This window comes from Schistocerca americana, chromosome X (genome assembly GCF_021461395.2).
Source record: "Schistocerca americana isolate TAMUIC-IGC-003095 chromosome X, iqSchAmer2.1, whole genome shotgun sequence".
In the NCBI taxonomy this organism is placed as follows: Eukaryota; Metazoa; Arthropoda; class Insecta; order Orthoptera; family Acrididae; genus Schistocerca; species Schistocerca americana.
In genome coordinates this window covers 161007439-161033641 of record NC_060130.1, presented here as the reverse complement: position 1 = coordinate 161033641, position 26203 = coordinate 161007439, and the positions used below count along the sequence as shown (strand labels likewise).

Here is a 26203-nt window from a genome sequence, read left to right as displayed (position 1 = left end):
CAGAGTAGTCTTTTCTTTAATTTCTTATCAAATATCTCTCTGTTTAATTTTATAACTCTTCGATTTTAGTATGAGTAGACATACGGAACTTGTGCGATGCATGAATCTGTCAGATAGCTATTTCTGACAGCCACAATGCCTCGATATACAGAAAATCTTATCTTGCAGCTAATTATATAGTTGTAGATTGTGATAGTAGTGTCATTTTAGTGGTATCCTAAATTTCTGCTGTGGGGGGGGATCTGTGGAACACCACAATGTAGTAGACAGTATAATATAGCCTCACCAAGCAAAGGGGCACATTGATTAAGACACTGGACTCCTATTTGGGAGGATAACAGAGCGAATGATCAGCTATCCAGTTTTAGATTTTCTGTGCTGTACCATGAAATTGATATTAAATCCTATCTGACCCTTTCCTTTTTACGTTAAGGCCAGGTTGCCTGTGGTTATAGTCATAATGTCACCATTCCACCTGTCCCCTACTGGTCCCCTGTACACACACACACACACACACACACACACACACACACACACACACACACACACACACACCTTATGAATGACAGTCATTAGGTCCAAACACCCCTGCACCCCCTCTTGACCTGCTAAATATGTCATATTGTATTTACCTGGGCTTTTAATAATGTTGTTATGTCTAAGAATAGTTATGCCAGTTGTTATCATTATGGTAGATGTGAATGTCCAGGTATGTACCTATGGATAAGATACCCTGATCAGCCAGAACATTGTGACCACTGACCTACTGTCGATATAAAGAATGTAACAGTATAATGAAAAGGATAGTTGCTGCTCACAATATAGCAGAGATGCCGAGTCGCAGAAAGGCACAACGAAAAGACTGACAGAAAGTTAACTTTCAACCAAGAAGGCCATTGTCAAAAAAATACACACACACACACACACACACACACACACACACACACACACACACACACACACACACACGCGCGCGCGCGCGCGCGCGACCACAGTCTCTGGCGACTGGCTCCAGATGCTAGAAACAGTGGTCATGTGTGAGTTGTGTTAGTAGTGTGTGTGTGTGTGTGTGCGTGTGTATGTTGTCTATGAATTAATAGTATAGAATATTAATAGTATAGTCTTTACGCTTGCCAAAAAACAAAAAATCCCAAAGTAACTGCCAGGGGCCAAGATTAAGTCATTTTAGATACTATCATTGAGAATCCAATCGTGTCAACTACAGAAATGGGCAGAAACTTCCATCTGGCAGTGAGTGGAGTAACTGGCCTCTGACACTTTCCTGTTGCTGGTTTCCATCACCCAAAGCCTGGAATTAAACTAGCCATTACATCTCTTCAGCAAGAATCTCACATAGTCTGCTTGTGTCTGTGTATGTGCGGATGGATATGAGTGTGTGTGCGAGTGTATACCTGTCCTTTTTTCCCCCTAAGGTAAGTCTTTCCGCTCCCGGGATTGGAATGACTCCTTACCCTCTCCCTTAAAACCCACATCCTTTCGTCTTTCCCTCTCCTTCCCTCTTTCCTGATGAGGCAACAGTTTGTTGCGAAAGCGTGAATTTTGTGTGTATGTTTGTGTTTGTTTGTGTGTCTATCGACGTGCCAGCGCTTTCGTTTGGTAAGTCACATCATCTTTGTTTTTAGGTATATGTATGTTGTCTATTTTTGACAAAGGCCTTGTTGGCCGAAAGCTAACTTTCTGACAGTCTTTCTATTATGCCTTTCTGTGGCTCAGCATCTCCGCTATACGGTGAGTAGCAACTATGCTTTTCATTATATTGTTACATTCCATCCCGGATTCTCCATTGTTTGTAGAATGGGAAAGGCGCATTATCTATCTGAGTTTGACCGAGGCCAGATTGTGATGGCGTAGCATGAGAATTTCGGAAACTGCATGACCTGTCAGTTGTTCAAGGAGCACTGTGGTGAGTGTCTTTAACACATTGCGAAGCCAAGCTGCCTCTGGATCACGAGGTCCCGGGTTTGATTCCCGGCTGTGTTGGGGGTTTTCTCTGCCTGTCGACTGGGTGTTTGTGTTGTCCTCATCGTTTCATCATCATCATCATCATCATCATCATTTGTGACAGTGGCTGGATCTGAATAAAAATTAGAGTGTGTAAAAATTATGAATTTGTACAGGTGCTGATGACTGCGCAGTTGAGTGTCCCACAAACCAATCATAATCATCATCATCATCATCATCGAGAAGGCAAGGTGAAACTATGTCCAGACGCAATGTGTTTGGGCAGGCACTCCTCATTACAGGTGTTAGATGTTGTAGGCTGGTAAAACAGGACAGACGGCAAACTGTAGTCGAACTAACATCAGCCTTTAATGCCAGGCAGAGTACCAGTATGCCTGAACACACAGTGCATCAAACGCCTCCGCAGCCGATGACCCATGCATGTGCCAGTGTGAACACCAAGACATGGGCAACCATGACTGAAATGGGCACATGACCATTGGCACTGGACGTTGATGCAGTGGTAGGGCGTTGCATGGTCTGATGAATCCTGATACCTTTTTCATCATGCCAATGGGAGGATGCAAATCCATCTTCTTCCAGGGTAACAACTTGACACCAGTGCTGTAGGATAGAGACAAGCTTTTAGCGGCTTCATTGTGCTCTGGGGAACATTCATTTGGTCATCCATGGGTCCAGTGGAATTCGTGCAAGGCACCAAGATGGTGAAGGAGTATCGTACATTGGTTCCAGACCACGTACAACCCTTCATGGCGTCATGTTTCCCAACTGCAGTGGCATTTCTCAACAAGAATATGTGCCATGTCCAGAGGCCAGGAGTGTGATAGAGTGGTTTGAGGAATACAAAGGTGAGTTCCAATTGATGTGCTGGCTGCCCAACTCACCAGATCAGAACCCTATTGAACACATCTGGGCTGTGATTGAAAGAGGCATCAGAGCTCATCACACCCCATCTCTTCCCAGAATTTACGAGGATTAGCCAACTTGTGTGTGTGTGTGTGTGTGTGTGTGTGTGTGTGTGTGTGTGTGTGTATGTGTGCGTGCGCGTGCATGTGCGCCCAGATGTGACACCAACTCCCTCCAGCAATCTTTCAGGGCCTCACTGCTTCCATGTTCCATGCCATGATGGATTTCCACTGTTATCTGTGCCAAAGGTGGACATACTGCCTATTAGGTAAATTTTCATAAATGTTCTGGCTGTTCAGTGTAAGTTTAATGATTAAGTATGGCAGGCAGGCAGGCACAGCGTGGATACTTGTTTCTGGATTTGGGCTTCAGCACTACATATAACAACAAGACTATTTATATTATGACTGTAGCACAACTCAACAAACTGAAAGTGTTCTAAGAACAAAACTGATCATAGCACAGTAAATGGTAGTTTTCATTAATCATCAAAATTAGTGTCAGCTGTGGTGCTCAATCTGATCAGAGAAGTACCTAATAAAATTTCTTGTTGTAATTGACAAACCTCTAAAGGGAATCAATGAAGGGATGAATACCGTTAATAGATAAGTCCTTCTAATTATTTCGCTAAATATTTCTGGCATCATTTACTTCATATTCAATTGTAGTGTATATAACCCTAATTGATGCATGAATTCTGCATATAATGAGATGATGGTTCACCTACTTGTTTTCTGAACCTCTTAAATGTGCATGTGTGTCCACCAGAAAGTTGTGATATTGTCACAACTATATACCAGTGTTAATGAAGCAGATTACTGACAAAAGGAAATATCCACAGTTGTCAGGGTGTTACACAGAGCATGAAGAGTCAATGATAATTATTTATCCAATGCTCAACCCACTGTTGCTATAGATCTATAGTATTTTGTTCAGCAAGACCTTCGTACTTGAAAAGAATATATGAAGATAGAAACTTTGGGTGACTTTTAACTTGCACTTTACATCTAAAACTGTTTATGTTGTTGGCAGTAGAGATGTCCCTAGTGCAGCTAGCGTATTTGTTACTCGGTGAGCTGCAAGGTGAGAGTGTAGTAACACAGCAATAACAAGTGTTTGCATTCTCTGTATTCTACCGCCACAATCAAAAATAGCTTTTGGTGACAATTGTCTGTAATTTCATCTGTGGATAGTCCTCCTTGCTGGGATTTATGAGTAAATATGATCTGCACAAGTGCGTTATTCCTGTATTGCAGTAAAAGATTTCTTCAAGTATTATTACCTTTGAATTATGTCAGCAGCTCTATCAGGATGATTATTTCAATGGGGAGGTGTTCTTTTCAAATCATTGTGAATATAGGGTTGTTTGATCACTTGTATTCCAGAAACAATTGGTGTCTTGGAAGCAACTGTAAAAGTGTGGGTAAGAAGATATCAGCAAGAGGGTGAAGGAAGTCTTTACGCTTGCCAAAAAAGCAAAAAATCCCAAAGTAACTGCCAGGGGCCAAGATTAAGTCATTTTAGATACTATCATTGAGAATCCAATCGTGTCAACTACAGAAATGGGCAGAAATTTCCATCTGGCAGTGAGTGAAGTAACTGGCCTCTGACACTTTCATGTTGCTGGTTTCCATCACCCAAAGCCTGGAATTAAACTGGCCATTACATCTCTTCAGCAAGAATCTCACATAGTGTTTGACCTCCAGTTCCTCCCAGCTGGTAAAGACTTTTAGGACATTGTAGTATGGTTTGACAGAAATGTTTCATATTTTTATACTCATCTGGGCCTGCTGTATTGCATGTTCAGGTATGTTATTTCGTGTTCATGTGAGAATGACAGACCATCTCTGAGGACCTGATAACACTCACTTTCCTCCAAATTGCTAAGTGGTCATAGTGCAAAGTAGAAGGATAAGCTTTTCTGTTTGGGATTGACTGCCTAAATTTCATCAAGGATGGATGTGGAGGAATGCACCCATATGTTAGAAGAGTGTATGTTATCATTTGTCCCTGATTGTTTGAGACAGTGATCTGCAGCAAGTGTGTACTAGTGGTATTCTTTGGAATAGTGTTCTTTTATATGTGGTAGAGTGTTAGGACATGTCAAAATATTTGTAGCTGTGTATAGTTCTGAATTACTTTCGTAGCTATTAAGGTGGTAATGGGGAGAGGCCCACGAGGAAGGCATGACCTGCATTCAACCTGTCCCATGAGCTGTCCCTGTAGCTACAGCAACCACTTTCAGTTGCCAGATTTTCAACCCCCACCATTATAACACTTCGTGCTTGTATTATGTGGTAGTGCCAGGCAGTTTGCTATCTTGTGGGATTGTTCGTAGTGCACTGAGATTTTGTTTCCCTTGTCTAACAGTTGTTATCTGTTGTTACACTGCTGTGAGATGCTGAAAAATCTCGGAAGCGAATTCATCAAATGTTAAATGTAAGTACACTCTGAGAAAGGCGCCTTGCGACAGTTGCTGAAACGTTGGAATTTTATAGTTGACAATGAGGTCTCAAACCCAGAATAATTTTACTGACTGTCTCATCAAATGTTGTTGGGGGGGAAGTGTTGAATGTCACTCTCTTGACTTGGAGATTGCCGTATGAGGTCAGTTGAGAGAAAGGGTTTGTGTGTTATGTGCCTGCACCATCAACATTTGTTTTTGATAATGCTCCCATCCATTGTGTTGTTATGGACAAGATGCCTACCATGCCAGAGCCAAAGTAGGAGTCGACTAGCCTTTGTGTCATCAACACTTGAAGTAAGTGTTAAAATCTAAAAGGCTCTGATATCCTGCCATAACACACAGATCCCCATATGCTAAATCGACAAGCTGGCAAAAACATACTGGCCGTACAGTAACTAGTCTGCCATGTTGTCATAGCCATTTCAACCCAATAGAATTTATACAGACACATATTAAAGATTACATTTCCAGCAATTAAAAAATTCTGTCTGCAGTCGAGGCCCTCTGCATTGAAGCTGTTAGGAAAGTCACCCCTGATGACTGGAAGAAAGTAGTCAAGTCACACACAGCACATCATGGAAAAGCGAGGCAGGATGAAATTAATAAAAGTAAAATAAGTGTTCATTATTGGAAACGATCATGTTGCTAAACAACAGCAGTGACAGTGTCACTTCAGATGTCTACAATAGTGATGAGAGTAACATTAGTAGAATTTTTCATTGTCATAAAAATTTTGCACAGACATATTCAGCTGGTGTGTGTGTGTGTGTGTGTGTGTGTGTGTGTGTGTGTGTTGTGGGGTGGGGGCTGGGTTAAGTACCTGTTGCAACAGTGTCAAGATGAGTTGAGTGTTCATTGACCTCGTTGCAGGTCAGGAAAGCGTTGCAGCATGGTTTCCAGGGCAGCTGGTATATAGAGCTGGGTTGCTGGCTATTGCAGATTCAGAGAGGCAGTAAGTTTATTGATCAGAATTTGTGCAGCAATCAAAGGCTTTGTCTTGCTGCAGTTAGTGTTCAGCGCTATGACTGGTCCTGGATGGTGGTGCTTTCTTAGCTCAGCACACTGCAGCAGGATGCAGCCAGTGCACAGAGCTGCCAGGCCAGACTTGCATGTCATAGTGTAGAAGCCAAGTCAGCTCCTTGACAGGAGCACCGTTTCACACACATGTGTGACCAGTCAACAGCTTGTGGTGGGGCTGGTGCAGGAGGCACTCAAGCCAACTGTTGACCAAGGACCCACGATGAAGGATGCAGTGTGAGCAGTCCACGGATGCAAGCCTGCGGCAGCAGAGCGTGTACACGCAGAGTAGGTGGCAGTTCAGCAGCAAGCAGGTGCAGGTGGTGGCTGAGTGTGGGTTGCAAACCATGGACCCCCAGATAGGTGCCCACAAGTTCATTAAAGTCGGCCAGTAAATGGCTCCCAACTGGAAGGCACCATTTCAGCTTCTGGCAGCAAAAGGACAAGGCCCAGCATACAGGTCAGCATCTCATGGAGGCAGTATCAAGAAGTAGATTGAATAACCCACATTGGGTCAATGACTGGTGGGAGTTGTACTTCTCAGAGCTGGCTGCACACAATTACAGATACTTCATAGCTTGAGTGGGTGATATTTATGGCCGTTCGACCTGCCCTGTTGTGGTAGTACATCAGTTTTTACTCTAAAGACCATGGCAGTGACACAGTGCCATATGTGGACAGGGTGTAATCCAGCTGACCACTGCGACAGTCTGGCCCTCATCCTGTTTGTGTTGACAATGTTCCAGCCTCAGCAGCAGGCTGCGGGGCTAGTCGAAAGGCACCCAGACTTGCTTTGGTGCCAGGACAGAGACTAAACCCTCGCAATACCAAGAGGGGGGGGGGCGGTACTTTATGCCCACCTTTTGAAAATATTGAAATCTACTCAGGTACTTTATTTTTTCAAGTTTTGTAAAAATATTTATTGTGTTTATGAAGTGTTCTTCCAGATTCTATGATTGTTTTATGTTTTTTGTTTAAGCTTAATCAGAAAATTTAAATTTAAGAGAGGTGGTCATAAAGTCTCCCCCCACTTGGTAGTAGATGTGACTTCCCACAATGGTCATCTTACTCCACAAATAATAGCATTACATGACCTTAGAACAAATGGACATTATATTTCTCTTGGTTGACAGCAGCAATGGTCTCAACAATAATTTCTTTCCCTTTGGTTCTGTATTGTTTCCTGTTCAATGGTACTTAGTCCAGTGTTAGATACAACTCTGATTGAAAATGTATCGACAGTCACTTACTGACAGAGAAATATCACAGATTTTGGAAGAATCTACAGATTCTCAAATTGAATTTGATGAAACTGAAGATGTTGTGAGTGAACCTAAAGAGGAATGTCTTGTGCACAAAGATGTGGACAGTGATAGAGTACCTACAGATGCTGAAGATGATACCTGGGCATCTGAAACTGATGATGACACAGCTTTTGAGGTTAGTGACAAGTATATCACAAGTACTGGAAAAATTTATAGCTTGAAACCTCCTCACATTAGAAGATGAGTAGCACAAAATGATGTGTTGGTAAATGTGCCAACACCTTGTAGATAGAGGAGGCCTAAATGCACGCTATATAACGCAGACGGGCGTGAATTCTGGAACAGGATAAGTATGCAGCTCCTCGAATACTTATCTTTTATTCTTCGATGTGAATACAGCATTCTTGATGAGACATTTCATACGATAACTATCAAACTATGTAAGGCTAATGGCGCCTTGCTAGGTCGTAGCCATGAACTTAGCTGAAGGCTATTCTAACTGTCTCTCGGCAAATGAGAGAAAGGCTTCGTCAGTGTAGTCGCTAGCAAAGTCGTCGTACAACTGGGGCGAGTGCTAGTCCGTATCTCGAGACCTGCCTTGTGGTGGCGCTCGGTCTGCGATCACACAGTGGCGACACGCGGGTCCGACATGTACTAAATGGACCGCTACCGATTTAAGCTACCACCTAGCAAGTGTGGTGTCTGGCGGTGACACCACATTCCTCCCCCGCAAATCGGCGAACGGTCATGTTATAAGGCTTCCGCCCGCCGTGGGGAGGACCCCATGTTGACGTATGCGATGAGGTGGGGAGCCTAACAACAGGCGAGGCTGTGCCACCCGCACCTGGCCATTCGGTCCGAGGGGAGCTAGGAAACGCCTGAAAACCTAGTCCAGGGTGCACGTCAACATGCGGCGTATGCGCCCGTAAAGAGACAGGAGGGGCCGAAGGGTCAACCTCCATTGCGTCGGGGTATCCGACGCGTGAAGACGCCATGTGGTCCGGAGAGGGCAAGAGTTCCATGGCGGAGGACGGCTGGTCACGGGAAGCGATTGGCGGCGCGTGACCCAGGGAGGCGCTTGGCGGCTGCAGCGAAGCATCGAATGCGGGCGGCGGCGGCGGGAGAACAGGCGGCGGTGGCAGCGGCGCGTCACCATGGGGCAAAATGGAAGGCATCGTCGGTAACACCTGGGGATGAGGCGAGCCAGTAGATGGGTCCCCAGGGCGCTGACCGGACGGCACCGTCGCTGAAAGCAGACGGCGAGCAGCAGAACCCGTGCGACGACAGAGGCGCAGCTGATTGAGATGCCGACGCACCTCACCAGAGGCCCCCAAAACCAAATACATCGCGCCAAATACAACGTCGCCTGGAGCAAAAGCAGAAGTCTGCCGCTGCACAGGAACCTGATGCGGCGGGTGCAGCAAAGACATCAAGGTTCGATGAGGACGACCGTGGAGCAACTCAACCGGCGAGCGACCATCTCGGGGCTGAGAGTGATACGACGACAAAAAGGGCAACAACACGTCCTCCCGAGAATGCGACTCTTTCAACTTTAACATCTGTGACTTGAAAGTCCGGACCAATCGTTCAGCGGCACCGTTGGACTGAGGCGAAAACGGCGCGGATGTCAGATGTTGATTACCATTGGCCTGGCAGAATGACTGAAATTCTGCGGACATGAATTGTGGGCCATTGTCGGAAACAATAGTCTGCGGAAGACCTTCAATGCAAAAGATGGCAGACAACGCTTGGATGGTGGCAGAGGACGTCGTGGAAGACATCCGGACAACAAAAGGAAAATTACTGAAGGCATCTACCAGAACCAACCATCGAGCATTCCAGAATGGACCAGCAAAATCGATGTGCAAGCGTTGCCAAGGGGAAGTGGCTTTTGGCCATGCAAAGACTTTCCGCGGCGGTGCGGATTGTTGTTCGGCACACGCCAAGCAAGAAGAACAGATAGTCGTAATCGCAACATCGATTCCGAACCAAGTACAGTGCTGACGAGCATGTTGTTTCGTTCGCACTATACCCCAATGTCCTTGGTGAAGAAGCCGTAAAACAGAGGACTGTAACGAACGTGGGACCACAACTCTGGACTGATCATTATCAGAACGCAACAACAAAACACCACGTCGTACAAAAAGTCTCTCCTTATGAGCAAAAAATCGGCGAACCAACGGATCCTCGATCCGAGACTTTGACAAAGGCCATTGCGTAGCAACAAAACGCAAAACGGTAGCAAGGACCGGGTCAGCAGCTGTGGCTGTAGCTACTCGACGAAAATCAATCGGAAACGATTCGACCACTTCATCGGTTTCCGAATCAATGAACATGCAAGCAAGTTCGGAAGAATCGAATGCTTTATCCTCAGCAACAGGCAAACGGGACAACGCATCGGCGTTTCCGTGCTTAGCAGTGGACTGATACAAGATATCGTAGCGGTACTGCGAGAGGAAAATAGACCAGCGAATGAATTTCTGCGCTGTACGTGGAGGTACAGGCTTGTTCGGATGAAAAAGCGACGTCAAAGGTTTGTGGTCTGTGATGATGGTAAAGTGACGACCATACAAGAAATCATGGAACTTAGTAACACCAAACACGAGAGCCAAAGCTTCTTTCTCTATCTGTGAGTAATTTCTTTGCGCAGACAAGAGCAATTTTGACGCAAAGGCAATATGGCGCTCATATGAGCCAACTTTGTGTGCAAGCACAGCACCGATCCCGAAATCCGATGCATCTACCATCAACAAAAGGGGTTTCTGGGGATCGAATGGCGGAAGGCAAGTATTTGAAAGCAACGCCGATTTCAACTGGTGAAAGGCGCATTTGCATTCCGTCGTCCAGACGAACGGAACACCTGTACGGCGTAAGCGATGAAGCGGAGCTGAAATCGAAAAGGCATTGCGCACATTCACGCACACCTTGTGATGCGAAATCGTTTAATGTTCTTGCGACCTCATCACGCAATGCGTGGGGAACATTGCGCTCTCGGAAAAATTTCGGTTGCACGTTTACTTTCAGTTCCAAATGTGCTTCATAGTTCTTAGCGCAACCAAGGCCCGGTGCAATTATGTCTGCAAATTCTTCACACAGACGAGAAACACTGTCTGAAGGCACAGTCTGATTCACTGATAGGACCTGATTTACAATAGACAAGTTAAACAACTGAAATAAATCTAAACCAAACAAGTTCACTGCAGTAGAGGAACGAAGAACGTAACATGACAAGTTTCGTTTGTCCCTTGTATGTTGCAAGAAGAGTGCACTGTCCTAACACAGGGATGAGCTGTCCTGAATAACTTTTTAACTGAACATGTGCGGCACGCAACGGAGCTTTGCCCAGTTGTTTGTACGTGTCGTGATTGAGCAATGAAACTGCAGCTCCGGTATCGAGCTGGAATGGTATGACCTTGCCATTAAAGTCCAATTCTACAAAAAGTTTATTGTCCTGCTGACGACAAGAGCGACTGTTTTGTGCAATTTGAACAGACACTGGTACAGAATCACTTGCTAATTGACGTGATTTCCGGCAACGTCGACGCACACTTTTAGTGGGACGAACACAGTCACTGTTAGAAAGAGTGGCACTGGGCGGAGTGGAGTTACCTGCATGAATGTCCATGGGGGAAGGTCCACGAGCCTGCGTGTCCTTGGTTCGATTCCGGCGCAAAGCAAAAGGCCTGGAATTGTTGTGATTGTCTGATCTGAGCTTTTTCTGGCAAACACTTTGAACATGTCCTTTCTTTTGACAGAAAAAGCAAATAGCTTGGCGTGACGGGCAATTTTCACGCGAATGTCTAGTAGAACACCGCGGGCATGATTTCACTGCATTTGTGTGCTGGCGCGGCACAACTGGTTTATAGCGTGGCGGCAGCTGTGCGGACGTGTGCGAGGGCAGTTTACCGGGCCGTGCTGCGCGCCCGGCGGGCCGGTTAATGTTACACACGGCTGGCGAAGTTGCAAATGATTCCTGAGCAAAGTCAAGCGTGTCTTGTCTATCCAATATGTCTATCACTTGTTGAAGGGAGGGATTAACTAGTTTCAAAATCTGTTCCCGTATGCGAACATCAGAAACGTTCTGTGAAATTGCATCACGTACCATTGTATCTGAATATGGAAGGCCACAGTCACATTCAAACGCACAATCCCTAGTAAGGCCTTGCAAAGTTGCAACCCACTCCCGATTAGTTTGACCGGCCGTACGTTTTGTATGAAAGAACGTATACCTTTTTGCAACTATATTAACTGTTTCCTTGAAATAGGCGTCCAATGCCGACAAAATTTCTTCGTAGGACAGAGTTGCTACGTCGCGTCGGGGAAACAATTTCACTATCACACGGTACGTTTGCACGCCTACACACGCCAATAAATGAGGCTGCCGCTCGTTACCTTGAATTCTGTAGGCGGCGAGATGAAATCCAAACTGGCGTGACCATTCCGTCCAGGATTCCACGTCTGGGTCGTAGGGCCTAAAAGGCGGTGCAACTGCATGTTGTGGCTGCGGGAGCGATGAAGCGGCGGCCGCCGCATCGGTTTGAATGGCACGTTGACCCTGGACGAGCTGTCCAAGGGCATGCAATAACGCCTGCGTCTGCTGATTCTGCAAGCGATAAAATTCGGACAGTACATCTGGAGATTGTGGCGAAGCCATGACACAAGTAAATGTAAGCAATTAGAAAGAGCAAGACCCTTTCCCTCGTCGCCAATGATGTGTTGGTAAATGTGCCAACACCTTGTAGATAGAGGAGGCCTAAATGCACGCTATCTAACGCAGACGGGCGTGAATTCTGGAACAGGATAAGTAGTGAATTCTCATAAGAAAAGTATGCAGCTCCTCGAATACTTATCTTTTATTCTTTGATGTGAATACAGCATTCTTGATGAGACATTTCACACGATAACTATCAAACTATGTAAGGCTAATGGCGCCTTGCTAGGTCGTAGCCATGAACTTAGCTGAAGGCTATTCTAACTGTCTCTCGGCAAATGAGAGAAAGGCTTCGTCAGTGTAGTCGCTAGCAAAGTCGTCGTACAACTGGGGCGAGTGCTAGTCCGTATCTCGAGACCTGCCTTGTGGTGGCGCTCGGTCTGCGATCACACAGTGGCGACACGCGGGTCCGGCATGTACTAAATGGACCGCGGCCAATTTAAGTTACCACCTAGCAAGTGTGGTGTCTGGCGGTGACACCACACAAAACATAGTGACAGAAAGAGAAGGCATAGGGGACGTAAGTAAAGTAGAACAACAAGAGAATCATTTGAAAAGTTTTTGTCTCCAGAAATTGTCACCATCATAATAAAGCATACCAATGAAGAGGCATTGAGGCAGAAAATATCCAAGACACACAGACTTGAATTCATGGCATATGTAGGGCTACTTATTATGGGGAACGAAAACAACAGTAAGTCATCTGTTACAGATTTATGGTCCTACACTTTAGGAAGATTTGTTTATACTGCTACCATGAGCCGAACCAGATTCCAGCAGCTTACTAAAATAGTAAGATTTGATGACTGAGAGTCGCAAAGCGATTGCAGAAAACGTGGTAAGTTTGCTGCAATACGAGAAGTTTTTGATAAAATGAATGAATTACTGCCAAAATATTATTCTTTTGGGATGCACACTGTTATTGATGAAATGTTGTTATTGTTCTGTGGCAGGTGTCTGTTCAAAATCTTCTTGAAGGAAAAACCCGGTAAATACAATATACTTATACACATGCTCACAGCGCTAAAACTACACTCATGCTCATACACTCCTGGAAATTGAAATAAGAACACCGTGAATTCATTGTCCCAGGAAGGGGAAACTTTATTGACACATTCCTGGGGTCAGATACATCACATGATCACACTGACAGAACCACAGGCACATAGACACAGGCAACAGAGCATGCACAATGTCGGCACTAGTACAGTGTATATCCACCTTTCGCAGCAATGCAGGCTGCTATTCTCCCATGGAGACGATCGTAGAGATGCTGGATGTAGTCCTGTGGAACGGCTTGCCATGCCATTTCCACCTGGCGCCTCAGTTGGACCAGCGTTCGTGCTGGACGTGCAGACCGCGTGAGACGACGCTTCATCCAGTCCCAAACATGCTCAATGGGGGACAGATCCGGAGATCTTGCTGGCCAGGGTAGTTGACTTACACCTTCTAGAGCACGTTGGGTGGCACGGGATACATGCGGACGTGCATTGTCCTGTTGGAACAGCAAGTTCCCTTGCCGGTCTAGGAATGGTAGAACGATGGGTTCGATGACGGTTTGGATGTACCGTGCACTATTCAGTGTCCCCTCGACGATCACCAGTGGTGTACGGCCAGTGTAGGAGATCGCTCCCCACACCATGATGCCGGGTGTTGGCCCTGTGTGCCTCGGTCGTATGCAGTCCTGATTGTGGCGCTCACCTGCACGGCGCCAAACACGCATACGACCATCATTGGCACCAAGGCAGAAGCGACTCTCATCGCTGAAGACGACACGTCTCCATTCTTCCCTCCATTCACGCCTGCCGCAACACCACTGGAGGCGGGCTGCACGATGTTGGGGCGTGAGCGGAAGACGGCCTAACGGTGTGCGGGACCGTAGCCCAGCTTCATGGAGACGGTTGCGAATGGTCCTCGCCGATACCCCAGGAGCAACAGTGTCCCTAATTTGCTGGGAAGTGGCGGTGCGGTCCCCTACGGCACTGCGTAGGATCCTACGGTCTTGGCGTGCATCCGTGCGTCGCTGCGGTCCGGTCCCAGGTCGACGGGCACGTGCACCTTCCGCCGACCACTGGCGACAACATCGATGTACTGTGGAGACCTCACGCCCCACGTGTTGAGCAATTCGGCGGTACGTCCACCCGGCCTCCCGCATGCCCACTATACGCCCTCGCTCAAAGTCCGTCAACTGCACATACGGTTCACGTCCACGCTGTCGCGGCATGCTACCAGTGTTAAAGACTGCGATGGAGCTCTGTATGCCACGGCAAACTGGCTGACACTGACGGCGGCAGTGCACAAATGCTGCGCAGCTAGCGCCATTCGACGGCCAACACCGCGGTTCCTGGTGTGTCCGCTGTGCCGTGCGTGTGATCATTGCTTGTACAGCCCTCTCGCAGTGTCCGGAGCAAGTATGGTGGGTCTGACACACCGGTGTCAATGTGTTCTTTTTTCCATTTCCAGGAGTGTAGATTAAGGATAATTGCAGAATGTGGTGCTACACAATGTGGCACTACACAAAACTGGCACTAATAGCATAGGCACATAGGGAACACACATGGCACAGACCTGTAAGTCCACGGTATTGGTGATAAGATGAGAAAACCGTCCCGAAACATGTGCTACAAAACGCCACTGTTTCCTGCCCATGAATTGCGAGTGTTAAGGTTCTAGTTGAAAAATTTGGGGACAGCTTTCTGCTCACTTGGCCACAGTTTACAGGCACTGGTTTGAAAGGCAATGGCACATTACGGCTCCCATCTTTTGAAGATTTAGTCCAACAGATCATTGACTGGGATAATTTTTGAAAATCACGTAGAATACATCTTTACATTTTCACATTTATGCACATTTTTATTCAGGTTTCTCTTTTGCTACTGCAGCCTGAATCACAGTGTCCAATGACTAATTCTTACAAGGGAACCTCCCCATCGCACCCCCCTCACATTTAGTTATAAGTTGGCACAGTGGATAGGCCTTGATAAACTGAACACAGATAAAGTGAGAAAACAGGAAGAAGTTGTGTGGAACTGTGAAAAAATAAGCAAAATATACAAACTGAGTAGTCAATGGGCCACATAAGCACCATAATGGACTATGAGAGATTAGGAGTGCCGTGGTCCCGTGGTAGCACGAGCAGCTGGAAAACGAGAGGTTCTTGGTTCAAGTCTTCCCTCGACTGAAAATTTTACTTTCTTTATTTTTGCATAGTTATTATCTGTCCATTCGTTCATTGACATCTCTGTTCACTGTAATAAGTTTAGTGTCTGTGTTTTGTGACCGCATCGCAAAACCGTGCGATTAGTAGACGAAAGGACGTGCCTCTCCAATGGTAACAGAAAACATTTGTCGCAAGGTCATAGGTCAACCGATTCCTCCACAGGAAAACACATCTGATATATTCTATACGACGCTGGTGACAGCATGTGCGTCACATGACAGGAATATATTGTCGACCCACCTAACTTGTACACTTGGCGAATGGGTAAAAAGATTCTTCTACCTTGCCCGATTTAGGTTTTCTTGTGGATGTGATAATCACTCCCAAAAAAGTGATGAAAACATAAGAGTTTGTCACATAAACTGAAAATAAAAAATTAAACTTTTCACTCGATAGAAGATTTGAACCTAGGACCTTTCGTTCCGCAGCTGCTCATGTTACCACGAGACCACGGCGCTCCTGTGTTCCTATCGTCCTTAATGTTGCCTATCTTCCCTTGAACTACTCAGTTTGTATATTTTGCTTATTTTTTCACAGTTCCACACAACTTCTTCCTGTTTTCGCAATTGATCTGTGTTCAGTTTTTCAAGGCCTATCCACTGTGCCAACTTATAACTAAATCTGAGGGGGGTCCGATGGGGAGGTTCCCTTGTTAGTAAGGGCGACTCACTCAGTTGTCACATGGTGTACAGGGAGTTTGGAAGGGTGAGCAGTTTTCTACCATAAATGGATACAGGCTGCACAGATGAGAGTCAGAATCCAGACTGTACCTGAGGCTGAAATACTTATTACCTGAGTTTGTGATGGTAAATTACTGTGTAATTGTTGCACATGCTGAAGCAGCTATTAGCTCATCCAGATGGTTAAGGAGGTTGGGTGCTAAGGTACTGTTTACGAAGTTCAAATTTTGGGGGAGGTAATATATCTGGTTTCTCAGGCCAGTGTAATAGAGGACATGTTATGTTTAAAATTGTAGTTCCTGTTATGATAGCTAGAAGATAGAAAGTTGGTCTTGAACTATCACATATTGTACTGTTTACCAATATGCTGCCACCTTGCAGCTTCAACCATTCTGTACCCTTAGGTCATCCCTGCTTGTAACAATTCGCAATAACTGCTGTTGGATTGTATAAGCGACTTGCTTTTTAGAAATAGGGTTGTGGTGCCAGAATGGGCATATGGTGGCTTGCTCTTGCTGGCAACGCCAAAGCTCACATAGCAATATTAGCACATGGTTTTCCCGCCTTGCTTCCCATGCTGTTCTTCATGGGCCTTGTGTTTTCGCTGGTGGCCTTTTGAATTTTTCTCTTCTAATAGCATGATAAATTTGGTCATTGTAGTGGATGGCTTATCGTGGTTATTGTTCGCTGTAGAGATATTGAGAGTACTGGTAGCCTTGAAAGTTTTACTTACTCTATGTTTAATGTCTCTGAAATTTTTAATAAGGCTATTGGTAAATCATATTTCTACTCCTCAATACCTTTTGTTCTGAGGACCCATTGTCATTGTAAGGATCTAGTGTTTGTGAAGCTGTAAAACTTGTTTGTGATTTGACAGTATATTACCATAGATAAAAAAACCTGACCCCCCCCCCCCCCCCCTTGCAAAAAAAAAAAACAAAAAAAAACCCCTACATATTGATTTTGCCAAAAGCACACAAGTGATTCTTGGTGTTGTCGCTCTCAGGGGCACTCTTGGTTGCTCTCTGTGAGAGGCACCCCTGTGCATCTTTGTGAATCGCAGCTCGATTGCATAGCACAACACAGAACTGTATGCTGTAGTGCTGTTGTGCAGGTTGCCTATCACAGTTGCTGACTTGAACAAATTTTTACAGTCTCCCATCTGACCTGGTATGGGCGAATTGTATAGTACACATACCAGGTATTGCTGCTTGATGCTGGGAACCAGACTAGCACATGTAGGCAAGCACATTCGGTGCCAGCTTGGACTATCACAGGGTGGTAACATAGTGATAGGGTTTTCCTGTCTGGAGGATTAATAAACTCTAGCATAACTGGTATCTCTTCATGTGCTTTATGTAGCCCATCCACAAACTTTCAGGGATTTTAGAATTGTATGCCGCTGCTACATACACCAACGAAGAATCCCAATCATTGCTATAGCTATTTGCATAGTGGCTTAGAATTTTCCCTCTCATTTGATGTACACATTCAGTTCTTCTGTTAGCCTGTGAGTTTAAAGAGATCATCTCAGTTTGTGAATAAGCAACAAATGGCATAACTTCTTCAGCAATGCTAACATAAATTTGGTGCCCTGATATGTGATTTTGTTTCCAGAATACCAAACTGTAGTAACCAATTACGCATCACTACGTTTCTACTGTGGCAGTTTGCCGGTTCTGGATAGCAACCATCCACATGTAATGTGTAAAATGATCTACAATTGATGAAGGTTTCTCGGGCTGCCAGCCGGATGGTAGTGTTGATTTTTCATGACGTTACGGGAAGTGTCATACTGCCCATCTTCTGGCGAAGTGTCGAGATTCACAGAGAGTGGGATATTTGTATGTGCGGTCACTCCCCTCCATTATACCTTGGGAGGCTGTGGTGGACCAGCAGCATGCGCGTGGTGGTGGGGGTAGCCGCCCCGGCGGCCGTGTTAGGTTACATGCTGCAGTCGGTCCGTTCCCACAGATAGGCTGGTAATGTCCTTGCCAGTTGTAGTGTGTGTGAGGTCATGCTATTCCTGCAAACCCTTGGATGAATTTGCTATAATAGTTTGATGATCCCTAAAAGACTGCAATTCCTTGCCTGCCTGAAGAGGTGTTGGAAAACTCCATACAGTGTTTACCAGTCTTGAACCTATTCTCATTTCGTCTTGGCTTATTAAATGCCCAAGTAATTCACTTCTTTGGCACAAAATGACACTTATATATGATAAGAGTTAGTTGTGCTTAGTGCAATTGCTGAAAAATGTCCCTCAACCAATGCACATCCCCTTTAATATTCCTAGCAAACACAACAATATCATCCAGATACGCCATACACTATTTCGGCTTTAGTCCCTTCAAAAACTGTCCAACTACTGTTGAAACATCACTTGTGCATTTCTTAGACCAAATGACATTTTCCAATGAGGTACTGAATAAATGCAGTTTTTGGTTGGTCCTTGAGTACTATTCCCAGTTGATGGTAGCCACTTATTAGATCCATAGTGGAAATATACGTACAGTTTCCCAAGTTATCAAGGGCTTCTGTTATATTTGGTTGGATACTCGCCTGTAATCGTACGACTCTTGAGGTATCTGTAGATGCTGCAGAACTGATACTGCTTCATTCCGTCAAGAACGTTTGTTGAGTACTATCACCACAGTTGCACCCTCTAGGCTGGTACTTGCCTTAATGATACCATTGCATAATTATTTGTTAATGAATTTCTCTATTACCAATTTTAGGTGATGGGGCACCCTGTATGGCTTAAAGTACACAGGTGGTCGATTCCTAAATTGGAGCCTGTGCTTCGTCATTGGGATTGGTGGTAAAGGGCCATGAACTTTAAATAGATCATCTAATTCTAGCAGTAACTTCTCCATAAGAAGTCCCTCCATTCTTTCTTAATGCTTCACCCTTTCATGTAATGCAGTTATACTGGCAGCTTGGTCGTGGATATGGTCCGAACGTATCCATCTAGATCAGCTTTGTCTAGAACATCTAAATTAGCAACCAATAATTCCATAGACAAACTGATGATGCCATCAGTACCAAAATTATTGAAATCACTGGGCACTTCTGGTTCGCCACCCATCTCCTGTATGCATACAGTGCTTCTGTACACAAAACAGTGTGCTTCATGTAGCTCATAATTTTCCACCAATGGTTCCACCACACAAAATATGTTTACAGATAGTTCTGTTTCTACATTTGCTCATTGTAGTTTCCCTATGCCTTGCTGTACTTTATCATACAGATTGGTGTTCAGTGGCCGTGCACATGTTTTAACTGATTCATGGGTCACGAGTGGCAACCCTTGTGGCAGTATGTCATCGACAGAAGTTTTCAAAGATTGAACAATGTTTCCATGAGTTATACAATATGTTGTCCAAGGTCAGTTTTAGTATGATGCTTATACAGGAAACATGGCCCTAGGATCACGCAGTACCTTTCACCTACATGGGAAAAACTTCCATAGTTTCCTGGAATTGCTTTGATTCCACCTGAAAATTTAAACACTGGTGAACCTAGCAACTACACTTTGTTACCATTGACTCCCCATACATCTATAGCATAGAAGGTTTAACTGCATGTTTCCCGTGAGGTCCTGAGTTGTCTCACATGTGAGCTCCTGAGTGTAACAAAAATATATGCTCCCTACCATTTGACAATGTTGACTGGAATACTCTCTTTCAAATTCTAAAGGCGGCACGGGTAAAATACAGGGAATGAAAGGCTATTTACAATTTGTACAGAAACCAGATGGCAGTTACAAGAGTCGAAGGGCATGAAAGGGAAGCAGCGGTTGGGAAGGGAGTGAGACAGGGTTGTAGCCTCTCCCCAATGTTATTCAATCTGTATATTGAGCAAGCAGTAAAGGAAACAAAAGAAAAATTCAGAGTAGGTATAAAAATACATGGAGAAGAAATAAAAACTTTGAGGTTCGTCGATGACATTGTAATTCTGTCAGAGACAGCAAAGGACTTGGAACAGCAGTTGAACGGAATGGACAGTGTCTTGAAAGGAGGATATAAGATGAACATCAACAAAAGCAAAACGAGGATAATGGAATGTAGTCGAATTAAGTCGGGTGATGCTGAGGGAATTAGATTAGGAAATGAGACACTTAAAGTAGTAAAGGAGTTTTGCTATTTGGGGAGCAAAATAACTGATGATGGTCAAAGTAGAGAGGATATAAAATGTAGACTAGCAATGGCAAGGAAATCGTTTCTGAAGAAGAGAAATTTGTTAACATCGAGGTTAGATTTAAGTGTCAGGAAGTCGTTTCTGAAAGTATTTGTATGGAGTGTAGCCATGTATGGAAGTGAAACATGGACGATAAATAGTTTGGACAAGAAGAGAATAGAAGCTTTCGAAATGTGGTGCTACAGAAGAATGCTGAAGATTAGATGGGTAGATCACACAACTAATGAGGAGGTATTGATTAGAATTGGGGAGAAGAGGAGTTTGTGGCACAACTTGACAAGAAGAAAGGACTGGTTGGTAGGACATGTTCTGAGGCATCAAGGGATCACAAATTTAGCTTTGGAGGGCAGCGTGGAGGGTAAAAATCGTAGACGGAGACCAAGAGATGAATACACTAAGCAGATTCAGAAGGATGTAGGTTGCAGTAGGTACTGGGAGATGAAGAAGCTTGCACAGGATAGAGTAGCATGGAGAGCTGCATCGAACCAGTCTCTGGACTGAAGACCACAACAACAACAAACAACAACCATTTACCATGCTGGTCAAGCAACATTCTGCTTGACATAGATTATGCAGCATTAAAATTCACTGGGAGTACTGCTCGGCAGACTCTGAGCTGAATACTCATATTCCGCCCTTTACTGTTATGCCCTTTACTTCTACACTACTGGCCATTAAAATTGCTACACCAAGAAGAAATGCAGATGATAAACGGGTATTCATTGGACAAATATATTATACTAGAACTGACATGTGATTACATTTTCACGCAATTTGAGTGCATAGAGCCTGAGAAATCAGTACCCAGAACAACCACCTCTGGCCGTAATAATGGCCTTGATACACCTGGGCATTGAGTTCGACAGGCTTGGGTGGCGTGCATAGGTACAGCTGCCCATGCAGCTTCAACACGATACCACAGTTCATCAAGAGTAGTAACTGGCGTATTGTGACGAGCCAGTTGCTCGACCACCATTGACCAGACGTTTTCTGTTGGTGAGAGATCTGGAGAATGTGCTGTCCAGGGCAGCAGTCGAACATTTTCTGTATCCAGAAAGGCCCGTAGAGGACCTGCAACATGCGGTCGTGCATTATCCTGCTGAAATGTAGGGTTTCGCAGGGATCAAATGAAGGGTAGGGCCACGGGTCGTAACACATCTGAAATGTAATGTCCACTGTTCAAAGTGCCGTCAGTGCGAACAAGAGGTGACAGAGACGTGTATCCAATGGCGCCCCATACCATCACGCCGGGTGATACGCCAGTATGGCGATGACGAATACACACTTCCAATGTACGTTCACTGCAACGTCGCCAAACACTGATGCGACCATCATGATGCTAAACAGAACCTGGATTCGTCTGAAAAAATGATGTTTTGCCATTCGTGGACCCAGGTTTGTCGTTGAGTACACCATCGCAGGTGCTCCTGTCTGTGATGCAGCGCCAAGGGTAACCGCAGCCTTTGTCTCCAAGCTGATAGTCCATGCTGCTGCAAACATCGTTGAACTGTTCGTGCAGATGGTTATTGTCTTGCAAACGTCCCCATCTGTTGACTCAGGGATTGAGACGTGGCTGCACGATCCGTTACAGCCATGCGGATAAGATGCTTATCACCTCGACTGCTAGTGATACGAGGCTGTTGGGATCCAGCACCGCGTTCTGTATTACCCTCCTGAACCCACCGATTCTATATTCTGCTAACAGTCATTGGATCTCGACCAACGTGAGCAGCAATGTCGCGATACGATAAACCGCAATCGCAAAAGGCTACAATCCGACCTTTATCAAAGTCGGAAACATGATGGTACGCATTTCTCCTCCTTACATGAGGCATCACAACAACGTTTCACCTGGCAACGCCATTCAACTGCTGTTTGTGTGTGAGAAATTGGTTGGAAACTTTCCTCATGTCAGCACGTTGTAGTTTTCGCCATTGGCGCCAACATTGTGTGAATGCTCTGAACAGCTAATCATTTGCATATCACAGCATCTTCTTCCTGTGGGTTAAATTTCACATCTGTAGCACGTCATCTTCATGGTGTAGCAATTTTAATGGCCACCAGTGTATACTCTCACTCTTCCATACCTATTACAGTGAGACTGACAACAGTTTTTTTGTATGTAGCCTACCGTATTTACTCGAATCTAAGCCGCACTTTTTTTCCGGTTTTTGTAATCCAAAAAACCGCCTGCGGCTTAGAATCGAGTGCAAAGTAAGCGGAAGCTCTGAAAAATGTTGGTAGGTGCTGCCACAACTAACTTCTGCCTTCGAATATGTGTAGCGCTGCACAGGCATGCTTTGCAGGCACAAAGATAAATACTGGCGCCAAAACCTCTGCGTCAGTAAAAAAAATTTTAAAAAAAGGTGGAAGACAAGCTCTTTTCTCCGCCCCGAGTTTCAACCACTTCATTTTCATACATTATCCAATGAAGCAAATACAATTTCCGTATTGTTCATCTTCGAATGTAGCAGCATTTCAATGTACTACGAAAATCTGACTGGCAAGACTGGGATGTTTCTCAATATGGCCAACTCTACGTTCTGAATTTTTTCCTACCTGTGAGAAGAGATGGTTGCTAATAGGAACTTCTATGAATTGTGAATCACACGCAGTATTCTCTTCATCATAAGAATAATACGAATATAAACATTTTACCATGCATTCTTTCGTATTTGCTGCTATCTCATTTAAATCCTGTCTGTAATAAGCTACGAAACTAGAGTGAGACAACAACAAACGCGGAAGAATATACATATCATGTCATGTTTATATTCGTATTCTTATGCCTAATAGTGATACAGTCAGAATTGAAGCATGGCAATTGACTAGATTTTTAAATCTAAGATGAGTAATTTCTGTGCAGAATATAATGTACTAAAGAGGCGTCTGCAAAGATTTTCAAACAGAGAAAAATTTTCGCTAAACTCTCGTTCAGAACATCTTCTATCATACGCAGTCTACTATTTGGTTCTTGTTGATAATTATCAAAGAAAGCAGCAGCGTAGTAACAACAAATAGCAGTCTCTTGCCATTGTTTCCATAATGAGACGATTCCTCTCTTTTTAAAATTGTAAGCGGCGGCAGGGCGCACAAAAGCAAGCCATGCCGCGAGCGGCGACAGGCCGTAAACTCATTATCAGAATGCGATAAACAATGTATGACAGTACAGTAATGCATTTTCAGCTTAGTGACGTAAACACCTATAACAAAGAGAACGGCACTTATCAGATCAAAGAAAAATAAGCAATCGATTCAAACCAGACGAAGCACGTGAAAAAGGAAGGGTACCCGTATAAATACGGACGGAGCGACTGACGCATAGCAATGGCTACCTGGTACAGCTTAACTGCTAAGCTTACGACTCGAACCAAACTACTGTAGCTGTATCGTCATTTATTCGACCTAAATTGTGTCTCATATTACAATGGACCAACTTTGTTTCGATTTGGAGGTGTGGCCTAAAACTTTTCTCTCCTCTTGAATTTCGAGTCTCAAACTTCAGGTGCGGCTTAGATTGGGGAAAATTTTTTTTCCTTGATTTCGAGTCTCATTTTTCAGGTGCGGCTTAGATTCGAGTAAATACGGTAAACATCTACATTGATAGCACTTAACATCAGTAGAAGAGGCAGTACATTAGGTGGTAGTTACCATAGAAATGCATCTAATGCTCTCTGTTCCACATCCGGAAGAACAATCTTATTTGTTTTGTCACTCTGTGTTAATTCATAAGTTTTAATGTTTATTTTCTGTATCATAGCTGCAAAATTCTTACCTATTCACTGTGATTCTGCGACATTCCATTTAACTGTTCGTGATAGTATCTACAGCGATTCTCTCTCTTCCATTGCTGCACCACACCTTGCCATATTAGTCCATTGAACAATTGAGCATTTTGTAGGTCCTCATGCTGCATTACATAACTTTTCATGTCTCCTGCCAAACATGACTTGGTCATTTGCAGCAGCTGTTCATCTGTCCTAGATCCCGGCTTTGTAGCTGTCAACAGCTTTTCTACAATTGATAATATATCCTCTCCTAAATAACATTATGGCACTCTCAGAAGGTGCTACATCCAGAGCTGCCTGAAATGCCATAGACATCAGAAGCAGCAGCAACTCTCTCGAGAACAGCAATTGCAGCTGCAGCTTAAGTGCAGGGTGACACTTCATTTTCCTCCTCAGAAGATGACAGTAAAGCAGTATTTTTCTCTTCTGCATCATCAGCAGAATTGATGACTCGTTCTTCAACAGTACAGTTTTCGTTGTCTGCCAGCATCCATTCTTCCAGATTGGCAGTGCAAGAGGGTACCAACTGGTGTAAGCCTGTCGAAGAACAACATCAGAATCCAAAGTTGTATTTGCATTATGAGTAAGTTCAGATGCTGCATCATCATTTTCCTCTTCAGTCTGTGCTGCATTATCAGTCACTGTCCAGGCCTTCTTAAAACATTAGTTATGGTGTTTGTTGTAACTTCATCCCAAGCAGCAGAGATTTTGAGGACAGGTTGCAGTACATTCCAATGTGGAAAGGTTTTCTTGTAGTCTGATTGAATTAATGGCAGCCTTAACAAGAAGGTGCTGTAATTATGCTTCATAGAGGTGATTATTTCTCCAGTGACTGTAGACAGCTTGTAGTGTTAGGTGGTATGAATACAACTTCTAAATTCAGAAGTTCCAGGTCATCGAACTGATGTGCCAGGCAGTGGTCCAAAGTTGCCAAAATACTTCTCTACCTCACAGCCATTTGTTGTTGAACTTTTAAGAGCCAGCTATGGGAGGGAGTCTGGTCATCCAAGCTTCATTGTTGTTCTCATAGTGGCGTACCAGATTGAACAGATTGACACATTTTTTAAAAAATGTGGATTTTTGTATTTTTCAATCATTAATGGTTTGAGCTTATGAGAACCATCTCAATTACAACACAAGACCACCACCAGTCTCTCTTTCCTGCGTTTGCCTCTTGACAATTTTTTCACCCTTGATACATTGTGTTTGTGCCGGCTTCATCCATATTAAATAAATACAGATACAAATGACAGAGCTTGGATTAAAATTCCCGCACCCTCTCATTGGCATCTTCCTCGTTTCATCAATGTGTTTTCCCACAAACATTTACAATATACATTTTATGCCTCTTCTGAAAATGCCATAGCCAGCCCTCAGAGCACACAAACCCTTTTTTGTGGGCGATTTCACGAGCATTTTCTTGAAGCATGGGGCCAGATGACAGAATTTGCTGTGAGTACATGTGTTGGAATAATTCAAACAGTGAATCGTTCATGGTTGGCTGTCCTCATGCACTTGCTATTGCTGCAAAATGAATAGCTTGCCAGACTCTCCTCTATTTTCTGTCTTGAAATAGACTTTGAGATTTGAAAGTGTCTGCGACATGTGTTTTAGTCTTCCCTTCACTATTGATTACATGTAGAATTTGATGCTTTTGTGTTAACATCAGAGAATTAAGAGCTTGTTGGTAGCATTAAGAGCTCGTTTCTATTTCAGCACCATATTGTGTGAGATAGGAGGGGGGGGGGGGGGGGAATTGGATTTCACTGTTCGTAATAATCAGAGACAGACAGATCTCTGCATTGTTGTACATTTCACTCTCTTTGTAATCTACCAACCAACCCTGTCTTCCCCTTCCCTTGTGTCTTACACTGTGGTAATGACATGAGCAGCAATCAAGCGATTGTGCCATTGTTGTGAAATTACAATACAACAAGCTATTGAGGAAAAGTATGTGAAACACAATGCA

At 44.4% G+C, this 26203-nt stretch overlaps 1 protein-coding gene across 1 annotated transcript in view; it reads left to right on the top strand.

Annotated features, from left to right (window-relative positions):
* Nucleotides 1–26203, top strand: part of LOC124555878 (delta(14)-sterol reductase LBR-like) — a 147418-nt gene that overhangs the window by 108196 nt on the left and 13019 nt on the right. The window lies entirely within an intron of this gene.